This window comes from Canis aureus, chromosome 13 (assembly GCF_053574225.1).
Source record: "Canis aureus isolate CA01 chromosome 13, VMU_Caureus_v.1.0, whole genome shotgun sequence".
Classification (NCBI taxonomy): domain Eukaryota; kingdom Metazoa; phylum Chordata; class Mammalia; order Carnivora; family Canidae; genus Canis; species Canis aureus.
The window spans coordinates 61,247,552-61,273,140 of NC_135623.1; the positions used below are offsets into that span (position 1 = coordinate 61,247,552).

The 25,589-nt window shown below is 35.5% G+C and overlaps 1 protein-coding gene and 1 long non-coding RNA gene across 5 annotated transcripts in view; both read left to right on the forward strand.

Annotated features, from left to right (window-relative positions):
• GRIA2 (glutamate ionotropic receptor AMPA type subunit 2) overlaps positions 1-25,589 on the forward strand; it is a 150,023-nt gene that overhangs the window by 18,941 nt on the left and 105,493 nt on the right. The gene's annotated exons all lie outside the window — the stretch shown is intronic.
• On the forward strand, positions 787-14,781 carry LOC144282608 (uncharacterized). 2 transcript variants are annotated; one of them, XR_013351100.1, is made up of 4 exons: positions 787-977; positions 1,426-1,465; positions 4,261-4,365; positions 14,369-14,781. It is a non-coding gene; the product is annotated as an uncharacterized LOC144282608 (long non-coding RNA). The 2 variants fall into 2 exon arrangements; XR_013351101.1 differs by lacking the exon at positions 1,426-1,465.

The following is a 25,589-nucleotide window of genomic DNA, read 5'->3' on the forward strand; positions in this document are numbered from 1 at the left end:
TGTCCTGTCATTTCACTACATCTGTATCTTTGTGGTAAATACCCAGTAGTGCAATTGCAATCCTTTTTATAGGATTAAAAAAATTATTTGAAACAGAAAGAGTAAGAGAGAGAGCTCACAAACAGGGAGAGGGGAAAGAGAGAGGAAGAAGGAGACTCCCCACTGAGTAGGGAGCCCAATTTGGGCTTAATTCCAGGATCCTAGGATCACAACCTGAGCCAAAGGCAGACACTTAACTGACTGAGCCACCCGGGCGCCCCTATGGTAACACTTGTTAAAAATTAAAATGTTTTGTAAACATTGGCTTAATCTCATTTCTTCCCTTACTCATAAAGGCAGAGCAAGGTGAGGAAGAAAAATCCATTTGATGCCACTTTACTGAAAATGGGTGATGTACCACTAAAAGGAATACATACTGCAGTTCTGATGTCATAATGGAGCAGAATGAAGGTAGATTAAGGAGGCATATTTTTCAAGAAGACTCCATGGAGCACAGTTCCTATTCTATTTCAAAGGATTACTTTTGCTTTTCTTTTGCCACACTTTCACTTGTGTCCAGATGGCTATTAATATATGTCATAGTAATTTTCTGTTTTGACTTAAAGCCTCACAGTTTGTATTATTTTCCATTTACTTTTAGGGTTTTTTTTTTTTTGCAAACTTATATTTCAAAGCACTCAATCATATTTGTCTCTGTTTCTATTCATTTTTATGTAGTTCTAAATTTTTTCAAGACTCTTGTATGTCATAATTTTCCTGAGGTTTTTTTTTTTTTTCAAACTTATATTTCAAAGCACTCAATCATATTTGTCTCTGTTTCTATTCATTTTTATGTAGTTCTAAATTTTTTCAAGACTCTTGTATGTCATAATTTTCCTGAGGTGAATCTAATTATTGAGGACATGTTTACTTAAATATTTCTCTAAATTAAAAAAAGTAAACAAATGAATAAATGAGAAACAGAATCAGACGGACCTGTAAGTACAGAAAACAAACTGGTGGTTGCCAGAGGAGAAGTGGGTAGGGGATGGGCAAAATGGGTGAAGGGGAGTGGGAGATAAAGGCCTCCCATTAATGGAATCAATAAGTCACAGGAATAAAAAGCACAGCATAGAGAATGCAGTCAGTGGTATTGTAATAGCATTGTGTGGTGGGTGACAGATGGGAGCTACACTTGAGAGCATAGCGTAATATATAGAGAAGTTGAATGACTATGTTGAACACTTGAAACTAATGTAACATTGCATGTCAACTATATTTATAAAAAAAATTCCTCTGAAATTAATATAAAGATTTCTGAAGCTTTGATTAGAATACTTTTCCTAATTATAGAAGTTACATATTAAGAAATCTAAAAGAAAATAAATATCATCACTAATTTAACCAAGAAATAATCACTTAATAGTTATGTGTGTTCTTTTCCAGTGCTTTTGTACGTGAAACATTCTTGGATGGCACTAAAGACGTTTGTATACTTAATTTTCTTAGCTTCATAGTATTCATACCCATAATTTAGGTCATTTTCTAATTTTACAGATTTTATTTGAATCCTTCTTTTATCCATTATAAAATATTGCTGCAACTGAAAACCCTTCTGCATATGCGTTTTTTCTCATTTCTGGTGACTGAGGTGTAATTACAGGATCAGAGGTCTTGAAGCATTCAATTAAGTATTTCTGATATACTCTAAGGAAGTTCATACCAATTTATAATCCTATCAACAATCTATGAAAGGTCTAATTTCACAGACCCTCAATATCATTTTTATCATTTTAAAAAATCCTTAGGTAGTAGATAGCTAGAAAAATCATCTTTGTCAATAAAAGTTTTTCATGCTTATTACACATTTATGTTTCTTTTTTCACAAATAGTTTATTAAGATCTCTTGCTCAGTCTTCATCACCATCTTGGTATTTTTTTCTTGACTTGCATGAATTATTTATACAAGATAACAGTGGCTGGAGAAGATTGGGCTAGGGAGTTGAAAATGCAATAATTAAATACTTTGGCCCAGACAAGGTCCATGTTACTTCAGCTTCCATGTTGTAGGTCACAACTATTCACAGGGCCATGCACATCTTAAGGGAGTGCAGACTGATCATCCTTGTGTCTCAAAATCTGAAAACTGTATATTGGTGAATATGACTAAAGTCTACTACAGAAACTTATGTAATTATTTGCCCTGGTTTATTATCTTCCCTTTCAATTTTAAACACAGTTAATTTTTTATAAAATATTGTTCCAGAGATAGTTTTCAAATCCGCCCCCCCCACCCCAGTATATTGCATGTGTTTTAAGCTTATAAAAACATAAAAGGACAGAATGGAAAGCAATGCTTGTGCCCTTCCTTACCAATCTCTGATCTCACTCCCTAGGCATGCGCGCGTTCAGCATTTAGTCATTCTTCTAGTGGTTAACTCTACTAGTAGCATAATTATATTGTTAATTTTGTATTTTTTTATTCTAATTTATAATATTATCTTTGAATCCACAGTTGTTATTTCAACAGTTATAGGTGCTATGCTTCCATTGTCTACCTTATGAGTTGATAATGTTTTTGATTCAAGACAGAAAATAAAGACTCTACTCTGTATTTATAATTAGTTGGCTCTATATGCATATGCTTTATATGTAGGTTTATCCTAAAAGCTAAAAATCAATAAGCATTATTTCATAATTATAAGTAGCTGTGTGACCATTCTTTATTGCAGAGCCAAGTACCATGCCTTGTTTGTGCTTTCGCTTTTACGGCTTTTTTTTTTCTTTTCTGAGTATTTGAAATTCCCAAATTTTCTTATGCATTACATGGTTTTAATATATTTGTAGGCTCTTGCTGTCAGATACTTAGATCATAGATCTACTCTTTCCAAAGACTTCTTCCCGTCCTCCTTCTGTTGGTTGCTCCTGATCCTCCTGTACAATGGACATCCTGAGATAGCACAGTCCTTTTGTGGTTGATCATGTATCTTTCTGTTTCTTGGCTTATTCCTTCATAGGCTTTAAATCTATTTTTATTTATCACTTATACTTTCTTTTAAGATAATTTTATGAACATAATAATAGATAATACAATAATAAAACTTTATCATACATATGGGTTTGGTGGGTGTTGATTTCTATGATGAAAATTGTTATTTCCTTAGAACTTGGAAAGAATTACACACTTCTATCATCAGATGTTGCTGAAAAGTCTAATTCTTAGAGTTTTGTGCATTTATTATTTCCTTTCTTGAAGCTTTCAAGATCTTTATCTTTAATCTCCTAAAAATTCACAGTGCTACACCTGTATGGAACTTTTTTTTTCCATCCTACTCAGCACTCTTTGAAAACAGATTCTTCCTTAAGATTTGGGAAGTTCTTAGTTATTATTAGAGTATTTTTCCTCTTCCATTTAATTGTTTCTTTCTAGACAGCTATTTAGGTTGATTTTGGTTCCTTCTCATTTAGAATTTAATATAGAATATCATAAACATTTAAAAGTAGGATATCCATCAGATTTCTTTCTCTTTTTAAAAAAAATATTTTATTTATTTATTCATGAGAGACACACAGAGAGAGCGAGGCAGAGACACAGGCAGAGGGAGAAGCAGGCTCCCTGCAAGGAGCCCGAGGTGGGACTCCATCCTGGATCCTGGGATCACGCCTTGAGACAAAGACAGATGCTCAACCGCTGAGCCACCCAGGCATCCCCCATCAGATGTCTTTATATTACATCTTTAAACAATATTTTCACTAGTATAATGCAATTAAAATACATCACATAGCTTCATTTTGCTATAGAGAACATCTAACTAGTTCTGAGGTTGTCCTGAATGATTATTCCTAAATTATGCTTAACCAGATCTTCACTTTTCCCCTTCCTACTCATTGCATGGTTATTTAAAAATACGGTTCTTGTGGTATTTTAAACTTTGAAGAATCACTAGGTGAGAGAAACATATTTGTGGGTGATGACTGAAACAATACCAAAAGCAAAGACTAAACATGAAAATGAGGGAAACAGATGAGCAGGAAAATGTGAGCAATGACATAAATAACAAGAGATTATTGGTTCAACCTATTTCACATTACTGATTCTTAGTTTCATCTTGGTTGTCCCCTTTCTTGTATTTAATTATAAGTTGTTTTTCTCTCCTCTTTGCAACAGTTCTATAAAACCTATATATCCACAGGTTTTATCTTTGCCATCTCATTCTTTTGCAAGACTTCTTTATGTTGGCAACATAATCACATTTTTTTTTCTCTGATATTCCGTTTTAGGTGTACGGCCTTTGAATTTTGAATGTGATGATCATGAGAAGCTTCATTTCTAGGTTCTTAATCCTAAGAATCAATTGGGTTAAAACTTTGCCTATGTTTTAACAGGTATATCACTAATGATTCAAAAATGATTGCTCAGTAGAAAAATATTAAATATATTTGGTAGAAGAAAAAAAGTCTGGAGATTTAGGGATTTTACTTTTTATTATCAACCTTTCCTTGCCCTTTTCCTTATTGATAATGGAGATAGTCACTAGCTTCAGAAAATGAAAGTACACTGAAAGGGCCACACAAATGGTTCATTAATGGCTGGGAGAAAGTGCAGTTTACTAAATAATTTTTTGTTTTTTTAATGAAAATCAGGAAGATTGATTTATATGCTTTCTGGTGATAGAGGTACTGGGAAGATTGCTAGTCTCTATAACTCTCTGAAGAGTTTAACATTTCTTCCCTAAATTGTGCCTATAGTTGATTCTCTTATTCACATTGGTTATGTTCTATAAAATCCCTGTGAATGCCAAATTAGGGAACACTGAACCATTGCTCCTAAGGAAATAGAGTTAGATTCTGTAGTCACAATGTTTCCATCAACTGATTGACACATAACTTCTTTTTAAAAATATATATATATATTTTTTTCATGAGAGACATACACAGAGAGGCAGAGACACAGGCAGACGGAGAAGCAGGCTCCACACAGGGAGCCCGATGTGGGACTTGATCCCAGGTCTCCAGGATCATGCCCTGACCTGAAGGCAGACACTCAACCACTGAGCCACCTAGGTGTCCGGATACATAACTTCTTCTATGTGTTTCTGTTTCAGACACCTTATTTAATACGTATCAGTGATCCATTCACATTGAACACATATCTAAGCAGTTTATCTAACACATACATTTTCTCAATAAGGTACATCAACCTTCTTACCCTTAGGAACACTTGACAGTTGGCACTGGTCTTGGGACCATGTTCAGCATTATGCTTGGGAATTTTATTTTATTTTATTTTATTTTATTTTATTTTATTTTATTATTTTATTTTTTATAATGTTATGAATTTATTTATGTATTTGACACAGAAAGAGAAATCACGCAAGCAGGGAGAGAGGCATAGGGAGAAGCAGGTTCCTGGCTGAGCAGGGAGCCCTACGTGCAGCTCCATCTCTGGAGTCTGAGATATGACCTGAGCCAAAGGCAGACCTTTCACCGACTGAGTCACCCAGGCGGCCCATATGCTTGGACATATTAAACAGCAAAATCACCAACAAAACACATAAAAACACAGAAAATTTGGCACTAAATAAACTGCAAAAAGGACATTTTATAGTCTGAGAGCTAAAACAAGAAGGCAGAGTGTTGCCCTGTTCAGCCTCAGCTGGTCATTACTGTGTGTATTGGGCCACGGCTCTGTCCGTGAATGAATGATGGTAAAAGGGCATCAAGTATTGGTTTGGGGATTACAAATAAATTTTAGTTAGTAGTTGATTTGCACATGCTAAATCCACTAACAATAAAAATTGAGTGTTTGATTTGAGTCAGTTTTGGCAATTCAAATCGCTTTCCTTTTTCTTTTTTCTTTTTTTCTTTCTCTCTCTCTTTCTCTTTCTCTCTCTCTTTGAGTAGTCTGATAAAATTGAATTTCACCTTGCTTTGAAATGTTTATAATTACCTATGCTGATAAATCACCTTGAATTTGAAAGGATGAGAAACGGACATTACTTTAAACTCTGTGGAATAAATTGAAGGGAAAAGAAAATGCTTATTTCCACAGATTCAAGTTCATGATGGTACAGATGAAGGACAAAGCCCTTTCTTTCATTTTTTCTTTAAAGACTGTCCCCTAAATGAGAAAAGTCTAAAACACCAAAGGGCATTAAACTCCTTTGGGGTGTTTAAGCAATGATTTCTGTGTTGTGTTCTAGATTTTTTCCACTTGTGTTTTGCCCATCTTCTCACTGGGAAGGTCCAAATGCCAAAGGAGACAGAGAAATGAGAAGTGCAGATGGCCATTGTGTGTATCTGTGCATAGTGTACACACCATTTGGCTGTATGTTAGGATGGATATAGGCTTCATAGGGGTTTAACAGAATCTAGGTACAATTCCTTCTTGTAAATTTTTTTTTAATTTATTCATTTGAAAGAAAGAGAGAACATGAGCAAGAGAGGGGAGGCAGAGGGAGAGGAGATGCAGACTCCCCACTGAGCAGGGAGCCAACATAAGGCTCCATTCCAGGGTCTTGAGATCATGACCTGAGCTGAATGAAGGCAGACACTTGGCTATCTGAGCCACCCTGACACCCCAGCATTCCATCTCTTGTGAAGGATTTTTCTAGGCACTGAGGAGGTTGTGATGAGGAAGACTGGAAAGGTGTACATCCTCATGGAGCTGACATTAGAATGGGGTGAGTGATAATAAACTGATCAACAAACAGAAAAGAGGCAATTGTAGGTGGGGTTACATACTTTAAAAGAACTCAATAGGGACACATGATGGAAGAACTAGATGAAGATACTGTGTTAGGTTCATTCTGGGGGTAAATGAGATGGGAGCAGAGGCCAGAGAGACTGGAATCAGCCTGAGGGATAAAGGACAGGGGGAAGAGCATCCTCGGTAGGAGGAACAGCAAGTACAAAGGGCCCGAAAGAGAAAAGTCTTGGTGTGATTACTCTTCTGAAGAAACCCAGAGGAGTTGCATCATGGTAAGAGCCAGAGAGTAGGCCAAAGAAGCTCAAAAAATCAGTGCGGGAAGCAAAGCACACAGTTCTTTTTGGGCCATAGTAAGTAGCCTACGTGTTGATTGGTGCACATTCAAGGTTCATATATATCTCAGACTGGAAGGTAAACAGTAAAAAAAGATCTTACCCCTAATGACTTAGGTTTATCCGAGTGAATGTCAGCAAAAATAGTCAATGGGAAGAAGCAAATACTGTTTCTGTACTCACAAAATCATTGTAGAAAGACAAAGCTATTTTCTTTTGATTGGATTTGGATTTCCCTTTGTCTTGGAGAAGAGCATCTGTTCATTATGAGAAGCTCCCCAGAAATGTCTTAGGCATCAAAGAATTTCTGTGCTTTGGTCTATTGTGCTATGAAGCGCCCTATATAAACGAGGCTACTGATAACTACAGTTCCGTTATAATTCAGGATCCTCAACACTTGTCCCTTACTTGGTGTCACAACTATTTTCTGAGCAAAACATGTGTCATCTTTGACTTCCAAACTTTTTCCTGTGAGAAATTGGTGATCACGAATAGGGAAGGCCTGGTCTGGGGGGTGGGGGTGGAGGGTGGGGGGCCCGAGGGAGGGGTCCCCAGTTCTTTCCTCAGATGAGACAGAGTTAGTTGGGAGGATGAATGAGTTCCTCCCTGAAGCCATGTTGGCGGCTCCCTGAATACTCTGCCCTCTGAAAGTGAGTGTGAGGAGAAATGTGGAATTTAATTTGCTCATCTGCTGGTCTGTCCTCTTTGCCTTGGCCAAACCATGATCTTCTTTGGTTGAAAAAAAAGAGCTACTTGAACAACAATAAGTCCAGAAGTATTGCCATTTTCTAAAAATGTACATTTTCCCAATTCACTTGTCTAATTGAGCTACGTAGCGCATGATGTATTTTCATACACTTTAAACTGGTAGCACACAGAGCGAAGTTCTTACGTTGAGTGCAGCAGGCGCTCTGTGGAAGCAGTGATTCTCCCTGTGATCCCCATGGTTCACTACTGTTTTTATTTCCAGGTAATTAAGGTGGTGTCATATACTTTAGTGTTTGTTTATGCTGCCAGGTCCAATATACATCCATGGAATGAACTCTGGTTTTCCTTTTTTTTTTTTAAATTGTATTTATTTATTCATGACACACACACACACACACACACAGAGAGAGAGAGGCACAGACACAGGCAGAGGGAGAAGCAGGCTCCATTCCATGCAGGGAGCCTCACATGGGATTCGATCCCGGGTCTCCAGGACCACACCTGGGACTGAAGATGGAGCTAAGCCACTGAGCCACCCGGGCTGCCCTGAACTTTGGTTTTCTTGTGAAAAACGAAACAAAACAACACTGCTTTCCCTTTCTCCTTATCTGGGTGATAATAGACTTGGGGTTACATGTCATTCAAAGGAACAGAATCCAACCTAAGAACAGTCCCCTTGAATCTTCTCCTATGTGCCTCATTAGGGGATTTATGCTTTCTGAATGGTTTGAGAACAAGGTTTCCTTGGGGGGAAACTGTTGAAACTCAATAACCTGGTAAAATTGAAAGATGAAGAGTCTTTGTTGTATTGCTAGAAACATGATAAGTGAAATGAAATCCAACTATAAAATACAAGACCCTGGGATGGATGCCATACTAAATAGTAAAGGCAATAAATTGTCAGTCTTTGGGGGATGATTTCTAGGGAGAAAGATTTCAAGACCTCTCCTGATAGTCTATTTAATCACAAAATAACTCTTCTTGTCAAGAAGTTCTATCTTATGTCTAACTTAATTTGTCTTACTGTAATTTAAGTGTCCTTTCTTGTATTCAACCCTTGAGAAAGAAGCAAAAAATTCACTGCTTCCTCAGCATGATAGGATTCCACATACTTGAAGATGATAAATAAACAATTTCCTTTCTTTTTTTTAAGATTTTATTTATTTATTCATAAGAGACACAGAGAGACAGAGACAGAGACACAGGCAGAGGGAGAAGCAAGCTCCATGCAGGGAGCCTGATGTGGGACTCGATCCCGGGACCCCGGGATCATGCCCTGAGCCAAAGACAGATGCTCAGCCACCTGAAAATAGGTGCCTCTCATCTATTTTCTAAGACAGGGATTCAACTCAGGCTTCTTCAAGCACCTGGATTCATTCTCTGGTTTATTCTTCTATTCATATAGAACTTAATACCTATTTTATGTTTTATTTTAAAAAAAGAATTGAGACCTACTAGGTGCAATAGTAATAATTTCTAGCTAATTCTGATGTTGGTTGCAGCATATATTCAAGATAACATATCATTTAATATTAAATATGCAACAGTATTACATTTAGTTTTGAAATAGCTACATTATATTGATGATACTTATCCAATATGTAGGTCAGTATCTTGCTGACCTTTTTAATTTTTTTAATTAATTAATTTTTTAAAAAAAAATTTATTTATTTATTCATGAGAGACACAGAGAGAAAGAGAGGCAGAGACACAGGCAGAGGGAGAAAGCAGGCTCCATGCAGGGAACCCGACGTGGGACTCGATCCCGGGTCTCCAGGACCACGCCCTGGGCTGAAGGTGGCGCTAAACCGCTGAGCCACCCGGGCTGCCCTTGCTGCCTTTTTTTTTTTTTAAAGGATGTTTGTTCAACTTTATTATTATTTTTTTAAGTAGATTTCATGCTTGGGTTTGAATGTGGGTTTGAACTCACAATCCTGAGATCAAGGCCTGAGCTGAGATTAGGAGTAGGATGCTTAACCAGATGAGCATGAACTTTATTTTTAATAAACACTTTTTATGATGTGACCCTGCTCCCTCTATGTAAGTTTCATACTTCAGTAGTGATATTACTTCATTCAAACATAAATTATAGAGTGGAAATAAGATTTATGGAGTTTGGTTTGCTTTTTACAAATTCACTTTGGAATCTATTCAAGATTTACTCTTGTAAAGGGCTTTGAGCTACATATCTTATTATGTCCTCTGTAATATCAAATATTGCAATTAGGATGATGTTATCTATAGTTGATATGCTACCTCTTTGTAGTTTTGTAGAGATTTTCACTGCTGGATTAGAGCTTATTTTTCTTCTCAGAAATATTGAGTAATCATTATTTTTAATCTTCACTTAAGTGCTTTGAAATATGTTCTCATACTCTCATATAAAAATATATTGTTTAAATTTTAATTTTTCATTTCTGTTTATTTTCACTTTGGATTTCTATATTCATATTAGAACATTATATATCACAACTAGTGATAGAATTTGAAAGCTACTTCGTTTTACAATTGTAATTTATAATCACATTAACTATGCTTTCATTCATTTCCTTTCAATTGATAGGAAGATGTTTCTTGCCTATTTTGTTTTGTGTCAATCAGATAAAGATGAAAGTCTGTAATACTTGGGACTCATCAGCAAGTTTTTATTACATGACTGAAAATTATGCCCTTCCGTAATCAGCAAGTACTTTCTAGATATATTTCCTGGGACTCTGTGCCAGGCCCTTTGAGGAAGCAAACACAGAGTCATCTTCTCCTAGCAGGTTACAAATAGTCTAGAAGAAAAAAGTTAAACACAAAAGATTTGAAGATGGAATGCTTATGTCCCTAAATATATGTAGGATGTGGATCTAGAAAATGCAGAGATCATTGTGATTGATGAACCTGGGAAATGCTTTTGTATTTTGTGGAAATAGAAGAAAAGAAAGAGTTCATGAGCATAACCTGTGACCTTTACATTAGTAAGGTCCCCAGAAATGTACTTAGAACAAAGAAAGAAATCAAAGAAGAATGTGACATGAGGTCCAAAGAATGGCTGGTTTTGACTGTGCAGGCACATACATAATCTCACAGCAGGTCTTGTCACATTAGTCTAGAAATGGGACTTGGGCCAGGCAGGAGAGCAGGGCATCTGGAGCAGAGTTGTAAGCTTGACACCTGGCTGTGCAATTATTTGAAAGAGGTGGGGCATTTGCAGTTCTTGAGAGTCCTGGGGAGAAAGCTGAGATCAGAGCTATCTAACCAAAATGGAGACACAAGGGCAGTTCTGATTAAAAAGGAATTTCAGGTTTCGACCCAGAATAGGAGCACAGGAAGGTATGTGCAGGAGGTGGATTTCAAAGAGCAGAGTTAGCGAAGCCAGCAGGGCAGAAGCGGAGTCATCATGCAGATGGCACATACCTTATCTGGAGGAAGCTGACAGGGCTCGACTCTGGATTCCACTACAGAGAAGCCTGATCTTTGCTTTTATCATCCTCACTGGGAAATCACTGATTTATCAAGTTTAAACTTTGCCTGGTTTGTAAAATCCTCCTCTAACATCGTATTCTTTGGACAATAAACTCTCTGCCCTAGCCAATATCCCCTTTCTTTCATAGATGTTTTTAGTATGTCCTATGTGCCAGACACTGTGCCCAGGGGAAAGAAGCTATCCTCAAGGGGTCCATAACCTAAGGAGTCACTTTATGAACCTCCAAGGACGTTTTAAAGTTCCTGAACACTTCCTAATAGAGTGCCTTCAGATTTTCCTCCAACTATTCAAGAGCTTAGAACAACCTAGATATAAAATTTTTTTATCTCTCAGTCATATCTCAAAAATGTATTATTTATTAATGTTTTCATTAATTTTTATATTATTTGTATTTGATTAATGTTTATATTATATATAAACATATTCATAATACATTTTATATTATTTGTTATATTATAGTTTTATTATTTATTACTGTTTATATTATTTCGTATTTTATGTATATATAAAATACGTATATATTTCAAGTTCGTGTTGAAAGGATTTATCTAAGCTGTATATATATATATATACATATATACACATATATATATGTGTGTATGAAATTCTCATACACTGTGAAGCTTTTCTGGAGCATTTTAATCTTTACTGTCCTAGTGTCTTCAGAACTTCCAATCTATTTCAACTATTTTGAGAAATTATAGAGGTGGAAGAGATTTAAAATCATTTATTTATTTTAAAATGTTGAGAAACAGGGACGCCTGGTGGCTCAGCGGTTGGGCTGCTGCCTTCAGCCCAGGTCGTGATCCTGGGATCCGGGATTGAGTCCACATCAGGCTCCTGCAGAGACCCTGCTTCTCCCTCTGCCTGTGTCTCTGCCTCTCTCTCTCTCTGTGTGTATGTCTCATGAATAAATAATCTTCAAAAAATGAAAATAAAAAGGTTGAGAAATGAAGCCCAAAAAGATAAAATGGTTTAGTTAAGGTTAGCACAGCTATTTATAGAAAGAGCTAAGATTTGTACCTAAAACTTCTGATCCTTGAATCAGTCAGGTGTCTGACAAAGTGCTGGGATATTGAAGATACTCAATGAATGATGGCTATTATTCACTAGGTATCAGTCTTGTTCCTCACTAAAGTATAGTTTCTTTAAGAATTGTGTGTGCTTTGGCGGGATGAGCACTGGGTGTTATGCTATATGTTGGCAAACTGAACTCCAATAAAAAAAATAAATTTAAGAACAACAACAACAAAAAGAAAGTGAACAAACAGCGTACAGAATGGGAGATAATAATTGCAACTCATAAATCTGATAAGGGACTTGTATCCAGATTATATAAAGAATGTTTATAACTCAATACTAAAAAGACAAAACAAATTAAAAACAAAAACAAAACAAAAGAAACAAACAAAAAAAGAATTGTGTGTGCTCTACACTTGGATTGTGTATCCTGGATTACCAGCATAGAACTGAGCCAGTTGTAGCCGCTAAGCATATATTTACTGATTAATTGTTAATACAAACCTCTTTCCTATGGTCTTCATATGGAGGAAGTAGAAACTGAAAAAGAACCACCACGTTAATGTTAAGATCTATTATCATTGTGTCTTTATTGTAAAGAGTATTTGGGTTCCCGAGCCTTGCAGTTAAGCAATGGACATGTACTGGGGCTGTTACTCTAGTAAAAATGATTATTGATTGTTTATATTGCAAAGAAGTGACTGTTGTGATTCGCAAATATTTTTAAAGCTACCGTTAAACAGCCGCTCCTCAAATTGAAATTAGTAATTATGGACTGCCAAAAATCATTGCATCCCACAAATCAAAGGAACATGGCTCCCTTGTTCTTAATAGATATTTAAAACTCCAAGACACAAGTTGAACTGCTTCACAAATACGGAAATATTGTTCCAATGGAAAGTAGCATTAGAAGCTTGCTGAAAAATCTTCGTTAGTTGATATACATCTGAATTTAAAGCAAATTACTGTAACTTATACTAAGGAAAGAGAATTCTCTTAGGGAAGAGAATGCCAAGCTTTAGTCTTCCTATCTAATTGGAACACAGGGATATTGATTTATTATATCCTGGGGTGATACCTGGAGCAGGGTCATTTTTCACCGTTGGAGAAATATAGTCATAATGGTGGGTCTTTCTCACCTGGCCAATACATATATTAAATAAATACCTAGAGACCCTTTTTTCTTATACATTGTAAAATAGGACCGTATTCAGTTTTGAAGATTTCAGAGGGCCCAGTCCCTTTTAATGTTTGCAAGATACAGATCTATATAGAAGGCAAAGGTGATTTAAAAATACAAAAAACACATAAACCCCTCCACTCTTAAGTTAAACCCATCATTAAATCAAGAAGGTCCTCTTGCTCCCCAGGGGGGAAAAAGTAAATAAGGAAAAAGATGTAATAACTGTAATACATAATAAAAAGGCTTTCTCTAAACCTTTTTACAAAAACTACAATCTTCTTAACTTATTTCCAAAGTAAAAATCTTCCTCATGTCACATACTTCATGATCGCAGGGGACATCTTAGGACTGATGTACAGTTAACAGAAAATAATAAGAGACAATCTCTCTCACTACTCAGCTATGTTTGCTTTTCTTCCTCTTGTTCTCTAGGTTTCTGTCCCATCCCCTGAATTTTCTTCATTTCACCATTTTCTTAGGGGATGAGTAGCGTGAAGAAGTATAGCTTTAGAAAGAGAAACAGAAACCGAATTTCCTAAATTTCCTGGACTTGATGCATTATGGCACTTATCAAAACACCTTATATATCTTCCAGTTTTATATTCAGAAATGTCATTTCAGATGAAGGAAGGCAGTAGCAACTAGGAGAGAGAATTAAACTTGTGTCTTTGCGCTGAGAGAGATGGATAATTGTAGAAAAGAGACATGCCACGGAAACTATCTTAAAATATTTAAAGCTTTTTAAAAAAATTCTGACAGGGTGGCTTATTATAAGAGAAATATAAGGTCACTTTCATATTCTTAGTGGGGCAGAACAAAAACAATATGGATTTCTAGCTAGTATTTTTTAAGAAAATTTCATCTATCTCATTGGATTCTGTTCACTTAAAAACTCCACCCTATGAGTTATTTTATTTCTGTAGCACTTTTTTTTCTTTTTAATTTTATTTCATTTGTCTTGGTAGTGACAACCTGCTGATTGTCCACTATTAACGTTGACATCATGAATGGATTGTGAAGCCAATGAAGATGCGTATCTTTCTAATAAAGAAGAACAAGTAGAAATGAATGCTCTTCCAAGAATACTGCTAATAGCAGAGACTGCTACAATAAAATGCCCATTTTCTAAGATTATGCTTTGTTTGATATAACTATAAGAATGGAAATTCATTGGAAAATTGATATTTATTTATTCATTCGTTCAAGACTAACACAGTTGTACCATTAGGCCAGAAGTCAAGATCATTAGTCCAGTGTTGTCTGAGGATTCTTGGGGTTTGTTGATATTCTATAAGAGGTCCATAAAGTCTGTTATTTTTATAATAATATCAAGACATTGTCTTTCCACTTTATATACTTTGTGATCTATTAGCATGAACTAAAAGCAGTGGTACTAGACTGTACTGAGGAGCCATAATATTTGTCACTCTCACACATCCAAAAAACAATAAAGGGTTTGCTCAAGAATGTCTATTGTAAAGCAGTAAAAATTGTTGATTCTACTGAATCTCAATTCATAAGTAGACATCTTTTTGTATTCTGTGAAACAAAATGAAAATTATATGTGAAGCACCTGGTTGTTTACCAATTTCATAGACCACCTCTTCAGTTGAAAGAGTAACTGGTTACTTAGATATAGTTATTTCACCAACAGTTTTTGCAAAAGAGCAAAGTGTGCCACTTTAAGGGAAAACAATTCACAGTTTTTGGTGCCAATTACAATATTCAAGCTTTTATGTAAAAAATAGAATTTTGGAGAACTTATATATCTGTCACTGTGAGTTTGTCACCTTCCCAGTAATAAAAGACTTCTCAGATAAGATTAGTGGTAACATGAAGGAATACAAAATTTTGATATTAATATAATGAAAGTATCAACATTTGGAAGATATGCTTAATGTATTTTCCAAATGACCGATGCATAATATTATAGAACTATGCATGGGTAAAAGATCCAAAGGACGGAATAGACCAGTGGATTTTAATGAAATGGAGTACAAAAACTTCACTTATATGGGTTTAGATTCCACATTATAACTAACCTTTAAGAAACTACCAGTTACCAACTTTTAGTGCGATTCCAAAGAATAATATCCACAATTATCTGAAAAGGCTATCAAAACACTTGCCACGGGATCCCTGGGTGGCGCAGCGGTTTGGCGCCTGCCTTTGGCCCAGGGCGCGATCCTGGAGACCGGGGATCGAATCCCACGTCGGGCTCCCGGTGCATGGAGCCTGCTTCTCCCTCTGCCTATGTCTCTGCCTCTCTCTCTCTCTCTGTGACTATCATAAAAAAAAAAAAAAAAAAAAAAAAAAAAATTAAAAAAAAAAACACTTGCCACTTTTTAAACTAATAGGTATATAAAGACAGATTTTCCTAATGTATTTCCATTAAAGTAAAATACAAGAATCCAGTTCTCTCCTTTTTTAACATTACAGATATTTGCAAAAATGGAAAGCATTCTTCTGGACAATAGGGTTTTTCATAATAATATCTTAGGATGGGCTTAATATTCTTGTTTGTAAATGAATTAAGTGAATATTTTACAAATCTTTCAGTTTTAATTTAAAATAATGTAAATTGGAATAAGTGTAACTCTTATAAACAAAAGCTCAATACAATCCTTGGTAAATTTTTGAGTGTGAGAGAATGATGAGCCCAAATATTTGAGAACTGCTGTCTGAGTCTGTGGAGATTTTCTACCAATAGGACTTCAGAAGTTGAATTGACAACATGATAAAAAAAAAAAAAAAAAAAAAAAAACAACTTACAAATTTGGAACTTGAAAATTTTGTTTGACCTCCTACACCAAAGTTATGGGAATTACTATATTAGAAAAATTTGCTACTATATTAGGATCTGAACTTTCAGAGAGGCTCTGTGGCTGATCCTCTTTCAGACCCCACAAAATTGACCCAAATAAGAATTTCATTCGAAATTTTAGCCCAGTGCCGAGTCAAGCTCAATGATGCTTATCATGCTGCTTTCACCAGGGAATAGTTTATCTTATGCTAATCATGGAAAAAGCAAAATAAACACTAGAGAAAAATTCCTTTTGTGTCTTTTTTGTAAAAGATTTGTCAAATACAGGTAAAAATAAATCTATTTATCTGAAGGGTAGTCTTTTCAGAAATATTTTAAGGTGAAGTGTGCACATACACTTTTGTTTTTCCAGCAGTCTTGGGATTAGATTAAAAGGGAGGGAAAAATACGTACCTTTTTCTCTGTCCAGAAACAAACAAACAAAAAATAGGTAAGTGTGATTATACTCTAAGGATCAGAAAGTTTTTTAGTTATTGAGGGGAAAAGTTACAATAGTCTATTAGTATTTGTGGACAATTAGACAATTATTTGGCAAAGATCACATTAGCTCCCCACTTCTTATATGTAGTCAAAGAACACAGAAGTTTTTCTTAGAGTCTAGAGATGGAGATGGTCTTCACATACATACAAAGAACATGAGGCATAAAAGGAAAGATTAGTAGATTTGATGACAGAAAACTTAAAACAAACCCATCTGTATTACTCATTTGAAAAATTAAAAAAGGGATGCCTGGGTGGCTCAGCTGTTGAGCTTATGCCTGGCTCAGGGCGTGATCCTGGGGTCCTGGATCGAATACCACATGGGGCTCCTTGTGCGGAGCCTGCTTCTCCCTCTGTCTATGTCTCTGCCTCTCTCTCTCTCTCTCTCTCTCTCTTTGTGTCTCTCATGCATAAATAAAAAAATCTTGGGATCCCTGGATGGTGCAGCGGTTTGGCGCCTGCCTTTGGCCCAGGGCGCGATCCTGGAGACCCGGGATCGAATCCCACGTCGGGCTCCCGGTGCATGGAGCCTGCTTCTCCCTCTGCCTGTGTCTCTGCCTCTCTCTCTCTCTGTGACTATCATAAATAAATAAATAAATACCTTAAAAAAATCTTAAAAAAAAAAACAGATTGGGACAATATTTCTAAAACATGCAATTGACAAATGGTTCATATCCATAGTGCATAAAGTCTGTAAAGAGCTCCTACAAGTCAGTAAGGAAAAGGCAATATAAGAAATGTTAAAGATCAGGAAATACAATAATAAGATATATATATATATTAAGCCAATATATGTATCAAATTTGTCAAAATGACAATATTATAAAGATTGGAGCTATTCAGAGTTGAGGGTATTTCAAAAACTCTCATGCCCATTTGGAAGAATTTTAACTTGGCCCCATGTGTGTCTAACCTAGAAAGTCTGCATCTAGTAATTTATTCTTGGGGTATTCACATCCATACTCAAAGATATATGTATAGGATGTTCATTGTCCAATGGTGAAAATTTAGAAGCAAGTTAAATGATTACTAGTCATGAATTAGTTAAATAAATGGTAACAAGTCAATTTGACAAATGTTGTAGTCATGAAAATATATGTAGTTTTATGAGAAGAAATTTCATCATATGTTAAGTATAAAATAATGTGTGTATGTGTACATGTAATACTTGTCTATATGCATTGATAAGATGTTTTTGGAAGATGAACAAACTACTGAAAATTGCTTTATATTAGTGATGTGGTTTTAAGAGATTTTCACTTTCTTTTACTGTTTGATTTCTCTCTTCAAGGTCAATATTAACTAAATTGATAGTTTAGTTAATGTAATAATGTAATTTCCCTGAGTTTCAGTTATAAATTCACTCATTTTAGTATTACAGAAGCGTGGAGAAGTGTCAACTAGATTGCAGTGGCCAGCTCCTCAATTATAAGATATTAATTACCTGAAAGGACGGAGGAGTTCATAGAAGCTTTACTCCCTAAAACTCAAAAGGCCGGGTGTGCCCATAATTTAAGAATTAATTTATATCTCAAATCAGTTATTTAAGTTGTATCCATCTTGTGAGCTGATTATGTTCTTTGAATTTCACTAGAAAAATTCAATTCAATTAATATTTAATGGGAGTACTATATTCAGGAAATGTGTTTAATCTAATTACATTTACCACTAACCCACTCTCATTGTAAAATTTTTAAAAATGAAAAGGAAAGAAAAAAGAGTACAAGCATAGTACAAGGCAGTATATGAATTACCAAATAATTATAAACCAGCAGGAGCTACAACTTCAAAGATGCATGAATTAGTTAAACAAATGATAGAAAGTCAGTCTGACAGATTTTTGTACAGTCATGGAAATATATATAGTTTTATATATAATGAGAAGAAATGTCATCAAATACATTATAATATTTATAATTGTTTTCCGTTCTCTTTATTTTAATTCTACATGATTTTCTTTGTCCATTTTGTTTCCTATCAAGTCTTCCCCTGCTATCTCTATCTGTGAGAGTGCCCGGTACAGATATCTGGCTCTAACTCTCGCAGTATAAAATATTGTGATTATTGTTATAAAAATGCTGTATGTATATAATACATGTCTATATGTAACTTCAGAGAAGGAAAAATGGGATAATCTGGAATATGGATATTGAGGAGGAGGAAATTAAACTGCGTCTGGGACAATAGTTAGGATTTAGTTCAAAGACAGATCTTGGAGGTCCTGGAATAGATATTAGAAATAACAGAGAAATTATCAGCAACTCTCTCATTCACTTATGAAACATTTTCCGTTATTTTTGATGAATTAAAGAAAAGGCTTTGCTGATCATCCCTGATCATGCTTATTACCTTCTGAGTTTTTAAACATTTTTGCCTTATGAATAAATGACTGAAAAAGAGCTAAAGGATTATCCAAACAGGTAATTAGCGTTTAAAGACACATTTTTTTTTCATATATATTCTTTACTATTAGCAGGTCTTCTTTAAAAGCTTATATGAGTGCGCTATTTTTTTTTTTGCATCTATTATTAGCTGCTAGCTTCTTCTTTTCCTTATGGAAGCATTGCCATAGATCTAGTGCCCTTCGTTTTATGAATGAGGAGACAAGCACAGAGAGGTTAATGTCACATGCTGTAGCAAAACCAAGATTGGATCCATCATTCCCCGATGCCAGGCCCTATGGTCTTTTTACTGTGCCACACTGTTTTCAAATATATCTTGTGTTTTCTGCTTTCCAGTGTTTAATCTCTCTCTGAGGTTGTTATTTGTTCATGGAATTTATTTTGCTCTCTCACATCATTGAAGATTTTATCTTTAGTGCTTTGGAGCCTGAAAGAGTGAATGTGTCTTGGAAATGTAGATCTAACTGCTTACAAAGATCAATGAGCCCTTTGACTACTTTCTCTAAATATTACTTATAGTAGATATTTGAATTGGCTCCTTGACTGAAATGCAAGGAATAACAATGTGAAAAGCAATGAATTTGTAAAAATCTACAGGATTAATTTCAAAAGTGTTACTTATGCCTCAGCTTTATTTGCAAGAGCAGAATATAATTTTCTTTTGGCATTGGTCTTTTAATCTGAAAAACTATGAAGATTATGTATTTGATTAAGAGAGAAACTATGGAAACAAACTAAATTTTCTACTACAAATAGTTTTATCCAATACAGTTGAAGAGTATGAAAAGCCAATTGCTACGGCATCTTGCTCACTGGAATCTCAATATTACTGATTCTTGAAAAGTTCTCAAGTTCCCAGAGGTTCTGAAGAGGAAAGAAACAAAGAAATTTTAGAAGATAAAGAAGTGAAGGGGGAGGAAAAACATCTTTAGATTACTTTCACTAGGGTTTACAAAATTATTGGGCATCGAATTATAGCCTGGCACACTGGGAATGGAGAACTCTGTCATTTTAGTGAAGCTCTCTTGGATAAGTCACTTCATCCCTTTACATGTCACTTTCCTTAACTATGACAAGTTGGGTTGGTCTGATGACCAATGGCTCTGTAATTCTGTAGATGGATTATTTCCCAGGCCATTTGCTGTTTCAAGATGATATGAACCTTATGTTCCGTTCATCTTAAGTCCTGGAGGAGGAACAAAGCTTTAAAATGATTTAAGAGAATTATATCATCATATAATTCTGTTTTCTGTTCTCTTTATTTTAATTCTACATGATTTTCTTTGTCCATTTTGTTTCCTATCAAGTCTTCCACTGCTATCTCTATCTGAGCCCAGTACAGATACCAGGCTCTAACTCTTGTGTTACTCCGACACTTGTATATCCAGTTGTCACTTGAATTTGATTAGAACTTAACACATTTAAGGAAGATTCCTTTTAACCCACTGCCAGACAGTGGGTTATACCTGTATTTTCCTTCATGTCACTTAACCTGATTAAGACTGTCTTTGTTCATAATTAAAATTTTTTATGTCTCTTTCTTGCTCACAAACACTCCTTTCTTGCTAGCTTAAATACTGGCACAGTTCTTTCCTTTCCGTCTCCAAATTCGGAGATTTCTCCTCATTCCTATTCTTACTCTTGTGGCTGCAAACCGAGGTCATACTTTTGTTACAACAGAGCTCATTGTCTATGTGTTTGGTCTTCCTTGTAATCCATTCTGTACACTTTATTTTCCTGATGTACACGTCTGGTCATGTCGCTCCTTTTGGAAGCTGTCTGTGGCTTTTCATTATCTAGACAACAATACAGTCTTCTCAGTCTAGACTTTTCAGGTCTTCACTCTTTGGCCTCATCCTTCCATTCCAACTCTCCCCTAGACATCCTGTTGTTCAGTCGTATCAGACTACCTACCATTTTTAAATTCATACTGTTAATTGAAATACAGATTTGGCTTTGTGCAAAAGAGACCCCATATAATTGTGGCTTAACTGGTATAAAAGTTTAACTCTCTGTCACATAATAACCCAGATGCCTATGTGGTCATTTAGGAGCCCAGATACTCTACCACCTGAAGCATTTTGGTCCTTTAGCTTGATCATTGGTTACTTGGTCCCATGTCTCCACTCTTAGTAGCATGCAAGAGGAGGTGTAGAAGAAGAATACACCCTCTGCGTTTGGAACATATTCTGGGATTTGCATGCACCACCGTTTCCTCTTACATGTCATTGGCCAGAACTTAGTAGCACTTAGTAGTGGGGCCATACTTGTTGCATAGAAGACTAGAAAATGTGATCTTGATATTAATTCAATATTTGCATAGTTAAAATTGTTAATACTATGGAGAAATCAGGTAAGAGATAGCCAGGCATTTTTGTCACACTCCCTAAGCTACTGTTAGTGGTGGTCTTCTGCTCTTCCTTCTCTTTCTCCTCTTCTCTTTTCTTTCTCCTCGCTCCCCTTCTGTTCCTTCTCTCCTTAGCTCCATGGCTTTTGCTATCATCTTCGTTGAGATGGCCATTCCTTTACTTCTACCTCCCTTACTAAATTTCCTATCCATTGTGTGAATCCAGGCCAAAACCATATTGTTCAAGATTCTGTTATTTTATTTTATTTATTTTATTATTTGATTTTTAAAGATTTTATTTATTTATTAAAGAAAGAGAGCACAAGCCAGGTGAGCGGCAGAGGGAGGGGTGAAGCAGGCTCCCCACTGAGCAAGGCGCCTGATGTGGGGCTCCTTCCCAGGACCCCAGGATTATGTCCTGAGCCGAAAGTAGGCATAACCATTTCGGCATCTATTATGCTCTAGGTATGACTTTATTTATTTTATTTCACCCCATCAACAAATACACCAATCAGAACAAAAACAAAAACAAAACAACAGGATTGAGAAGTTAAGTAACTTGGCTATAACTATTCAGCTAATAAATTTTAGGGAAATATCTAACTCACCTAATGGTAAGCTTGCCATAGATAGTTTGCTGAAAGAGAATTTGTGGAAATTAGATTGGTTGAATTATTGAAGTTTTTCTTTTTTAAAAGTTTTTATTTCCTAGAGCTTCCTGGCATTTCTTTGGCTTTGTAATTTTCCAGTCCAGATTGATTGAATATAATCTGTGTATTTACATTTATCTTGTGTTTAATATTTTTCTGAAGATATGTGTCCTTGCTGTAAAAGCAGTGTATTATCTTATATACCAGTCTCACTCATGTTCCTGATTTTGCCTTTGAATCAGTTTCTGCATAAATCTCTGGAAGACCCGAGTTTTGATAGGACCCCCCAAAAATATTTTTTTCTTTCCATTGTACCATGATGCCTCATTGATTATATGCTCAAAAGTCTTGTTGAAGTAATTTGAAATCTCTTGCTAGGAAATACAGTATACTTTATCCATGTTACCTTACGGTCTTTTAATAACTTGTTAATTTTTTGTGACCCAAAATAATGCCAATATTTTGGTTCTAAATGGAGACTAGTATAAGTATCAAACTTCTATGAGTCAAAAGTTTTCATTGTACAGATTATTTGTGATCTTCATAAGCATGCTATCTGAATCTTCATATGGCAGTTTGGAGAAAACAGCAGTCCTGCCTTTTAAGCAGTAAAGTTTATTATTTCTCATCCTTTGATTTCTTTTTGTGTCCTGTCCTTCTCAAATAACAGTAACTTTTGCTGCTTGGTGGGCTTTAACTTTAAATCCAGGCATTTACCAGTTTCTGGGCCAATAATAAGAGAGTTAGCAGCAAGAAGATCAATACTTTTTGCTATGTCGGTTAGTAGGCTTCCAACGAAGTTATCTTGCTAATCATTTCTGTTACTTCAACGGGGTCAAGAATGAATCCTGAGTGCACATGTGGCTTCTGAGCCTCTCTTAACCTCTCAAAAAAGTCCTGGTGCAAAGATACAGAAACTACCACAAATATTCTTAGGAAAATCTTTCCATTTTAATTTTTCAATTATGTTATACTTCCAAAATGATTCATCACTGATCAAAGATATTTAAGTTAGATGAGAAAAAGATACACAAAACCAAATTCCCAACAGCAGTCAAGTTATGCTACTATATACGAGACAGGCAATGTAAACTCTTATTTATTTAGCCCACAGTAGTTAACACATATTTATTTAAAATGTGACTTTTCTGGTTGTCATTTAAATTTGTCAAGGTGAACTAAGAATAGCAAGATTCCCACAAGTAGGTCACAATCTTACACAGTTATTTCCTCTGAATGGAGAAGCGGAACATGCACTGCATTAAGCACAATTCAAAGTAGCTGATATTTCTCCCTGATTCTTTCAAGGCATTCTCTTTTCTACTAATATCATACTTCATTCCCTGAATAATACTCAAAACAATAAGCAGACACTAATATTTTATGTGAGGATGACTGTTTCATATTTGCTTTACAGAAATTATAAATATTTAGACTTTTTCAAATGAACTAATTTCTACTTTTTGGATATCTCCATTTGGAGTGTTGTCTCTGTAGTGGTTCAAGTATTTTATAAGTGGTTTAAGAGCTTAATACACCAAATAATCCATTCACACTCTTGTTCCTATTTAAAGAATGCAGACCTCATGTATTATAATTTTATTCCATTTTATTGGAGTTAATTCAGAAAATATGGACAAGCAGGTGGCATCCAAGGGTTTTGCTACTTCTGAAGAGATTAGCATATAAACACATCACAACATATGGTTAAAGGTTCATTTACAGGTGTGGCAGCTTCTGTATCTTGTTGCCCTAAATCAATTTAATAGTCAGTGTGTTGGGTTAGCTGCCTTGGCAGAAATCTTTAGCTATTCTTAAAAAAAAATGTATCTACACAGTTTGGATTGGATGAGCATTTATTATAATTGCAATAAATTCAATGGCTCTAGTATCTCACTAGAGATTAGGGAGGTGATATTACCTTCTCCAGGAGACTCAAGGTCATAGGTGCTGATCTTTCAGGTGGGAATTATCACTCAAAAATCCTGGAATAATTAAGTCTAACTTTTTTTTCCCTAATATTTTCTTCTCTTTACCTTTCCCATTTTGAACCTTACTGTTCATCACAAAGTGAAGAAATATTGTCATCTCTTTTAGTGGTGAAATATATTAACAAAGGAATATAGAATTTTAATGGCCCCAAATGGAAATATCTAAGTTCAATACCACATGTGCAAGGATGACTTCAGAAAATGTATCATGTATTGGTTTTTAGAACTGCATGCAAGTTTATGAGTAAAAAAAAAAAAAAAAAAAAAAGGAGGGATATATTCATTTTTTATTGCTGCTGTAACAAATTGCCACAAACTTCATGGTTTAAGACATCCTAGATTTATTATCTATAGTTCTGGAGGTCAGAATCTGAAATTAGTCTCAGTGAAGGGTGAACAGCAGCAGGGTTGCATTCCTTTTTGGAGCTGCTGTGGGAAAATGCTTCTGGTGGAGGCCACCTGTGGTCCTCCACCAGTGGTCTTCCATCTCAGTTCTGACAATGGCAGGTCAAGTTTTTCTTGTACGGCTCCTGCATCTTTCAGATTGCATCACTCTGGTGCTCTTCTTCTGCATTCCTCCTCCACTTCAAAAGGCCCTTGTAATTGCACTTGAACACCTGATTAATCCAGGAAAATCTCCCCATCTCAAAATCAGATGATTAGCATGCAACCATAAATCCATCTGCAATCTTAATTCCTCACTGCTGTGTAACCTAACATATTCATAAATTCCAGAAATTAGGAAGTGGAAATCTTTAAGGGACCATTATTTGGCCTGCCACAGGTGATGGAGACATTTAAAACAAAAACAAAAACAAAAACAAAAAAATAGGAAGATGTGAAGAAAAACAAAAAAGAGAGTCGATCAGGAAAGCAGCTTGCTAGTCTCCACTCTACAGCCAACTAGTTAGTAAAGAAACTCAGAAAAGCTGTTCAGTTTCTTAGTTTCACAGTTTACCATTTCAGTAATTTAATAATAAATACTGTCCTCTGGGAGCCTCTGATACACTACTCATTCTTTCTTGTATGTATTATCTCATTTAATTCTCAAAACAACACTACCCCCTGTGTAGATAACCAAACTTGAGGCACATGGAGTTTATGCAACATTTTCTTGATCACTCAGCAGTAAGTGGAGAGGTATGTTTTCGTTCATAAAGTCTTACCTAACTCAGAATTTTTAAACATTAGGCATGTTGCTCTGATTGGAATAAGATAGTGATATTTTATCTTTTCATTATTTATGAGTTAAATCGGTCAATGAATGTTAATTGGGCACCCACTGGCAGACCAGAAACTCTGGTAGACATTGGAAATATGGTGGTAAATAAGCAAAACATAGGTTCTGTCTCTGTGAATTGGGATCTAGGTAAGGTAAAATATAGATGTTGTTCCTATAATTCTCTGTTGTTTTGCAAACCAGGCCAAAATATGGTGGCTTCAAACAATTATTTCATTATCTCATATGATTTTGTTGGTTGACTGGTATCAG